The following is a 2,638-nucleotide window of genomic DNA, read 5'->3' as shown; positions in this document are numbered from 1 at the left end:
GTGGTGGGACCCACCTTTTCATTCTTAGCCACTCATTCGGATTTCGGCAATCTAGATAATGTTTTGGATAATCTGGTTCATTTCGTTTTTCGGTTAAATGTTTAATTCGGCTTAAAACGAGGCTAAAACGGTAGTTTTCGTCTTAAAAATGAAATTTATATAGAACCGATTTAAAAACTTTAAAAACTTAAACCATGACATTTATTAACTTAAAACATCATATTATTAATAATTGCGCATCTTTTTCGGCTTGATCGATCGTCTCTTGCTCGGTTTGGTATTGAAGGTTTCGTTTAATGATACGACATACCATTAAATCGAAAATTCTTTTTCTGTGCTTTAATTCACTTATCCCGAAGCTTTAATACTTCGTAACATTACTAAATATCATATATCTCGTCTATAATTGAACCCTCGATTCGTTCGGGTTTCAATAACTATCGATCAATTAATCGCATGTTCAATACGATAAGTTATATATTCACGTACAATCAATACAGTGAACCATGTATTCTCATATAATTACTATGGTAATTCATGTACCCGACATTAAATATAACGTAACTACTGTCTACCGGTTAGGGTATCCCTGGTTTCGTCGGAATCGTTACATTCTCCCCTCGTTAAGAAATTTCGTCCTCGAAATTTTACACGCCCACTATCCCCTTCCGAGAGAAAGGCGGGGGTTTTTCCTTCAGAATTCACCCTCGCGTTACCAGGTATAATCTGGTCCTCGCTGTGAATTCCACTTAATCTTAATCAATAAAGCTTGGTGTGTCCAAACTGTTTAGTTTTCTCGTCTACTATCTCTACGGAATTATTTATGATATCAAGCATGTCTTCTATGAGTATCTCCATTACTGGTACTTTCGTTGCCTCAATGTTTAGGTACTTTTCAATCCGTGTACATGGCAAAACGTCACGTATAGTACTTAGCCCCTGGAGTACTTTAATCGATAAACTAAATGACCAATCATGGAGATAGTCTCATGAGGTCCAATATATTAAGGAGCTATTTTCAGTTTTGCCAAACCTCATATCACCTCTCTAAGGTGATGCCTTAAAAATGCCTTGTCACCTCTTTCCAGTGACAATGGTTTCCTTTGAATGTTGGCATAAATCCTTTGCCAATCTCGCGTTGCTTTCAACTTATCTTAAATATTATAGATCCGATTGGTTGTTTCTCGAATCAATTCAAATCTTATGGCTTGATTGACGCCCATTTTCAATTTAACAAATTGGTGATAATTACTTCACCCATAGAAAGCTTCAAGCTCTCGATGCTTCCTTCCCCGCCTTCCAATAATGGAAGTAGGATGACTGTTTCGATCTGAGATAATTGAAAATGGTACTCCACGACGAGATACCATTTCATCATCATGAATTTGGGCGAGAATTCATTGTGGTAATCGTCATGGATTGGGATCAAATGTGAGGATTGGTTAATCGATCCGCGATTACCCAATTTACATCATGCTTTTGATATACCTTTGGAATTTGCGTCCCGAAATCCATTGTAATCTATTCCCACTATCATTGGCGAATTTTCTGTCGTTGTGGCGTTCCCTAGGGTTTTCGGTGTGCAGCCTTATCTCTTGCATAACTTAAATATTCACCAACATACGTAACCATATCTTTCTCCAAACTCGGCCATTAACAAAATCCTTTCAGATATTCGTATCATCAATGGTCTAATCCGATCCTCTCTACTTAATCATCGGCTACTATGTTAGCCTTGCCGGGGTGATAACGGATGTCACAGTCATAATCGCTTAACAACTCGACCCATCTTCGTTGCCTCATATTCAGTTCTTTCTGATCGAATATGTGCTGCAAACTTATATGATCGGTGAAGATGGTGCACTTCGCACCGTAGAGATAATGTCTCTAGATTTTAGGTGCGAAGATAACCGCTCCCAGTTCTAAGTCATGAGTAGTGTAATTTTTCTCGTGTACTTTTAACTGTCGGGAAGCATAGACTATAACCTTATTATTCTGCAACAACACGCATCCTAACCCTCTACGCGATGCGTCACAATACGCGACAAAACCATCGTCTCCATCGGGGAGACTTAAAATCGGCGCTTGGCACAATTTTTGCTTTAACGTTTAAAACGCCATTTCCTGCTCTTCTCCTCATTCATACTTTCGATCCTTTTGAGTCAGGAGAGTTACAGGTTGGGCGATGCTGGAAAGTTCTCTATAAATCGACGATAATATCCAGCTAAGCCTAAGAATTGGTGGATTTCCTTTGGCGATTTAGGCGCTTGCCAATTCTTAATTACTTCAACCTTACTCGGATCAACGTGTACTCCTTGGTGGTTTACAACGTGACCGAGGAATTGCACTTCTTGTAACCAGAAGTTACACTTGGAGAATTTTGCATACAACTCCTCCTGATTCAGAAGCTCTAAAATTATTCTTAAGCGTTGCTCGTGCTCTTCTTTACTTTTCGAGTAGATCAAAATATCGTCAATAAACACGATGACGAATTTGTCGGGGTAGGGTTTACAGACTCGATTCATGAGGTCCATGAACACTGCCGGCGCATTTGTTAGTCCGAAAGGCATAACTAAGAATTCATAATGGCCGTAACGAGTCCGAAACGCTGTTGTTGCAACGTCCTCCTCTTGGATTT

Source organism: Bidens hawaiensis, unplaced genomic scaffold, assembly GCF_021521415.1.
Source record: "Bidens hawaiensis isolate Kalapana, Puna unplaced genomic scaffold, B.hawaiensis_p1.1 tig00033866_1, whole genome shotgun sequence".
NCBI classification, from domain to species: domain Eukaryota; kingdom Viridiplantae; phylum Streptophyta; class Magnoliopsida; order Asterales; family Asteraceae; genus Bidens; species Bidens hawaiensis.
Note: the sequence above shows the minus strand (reverse complement) of the source record.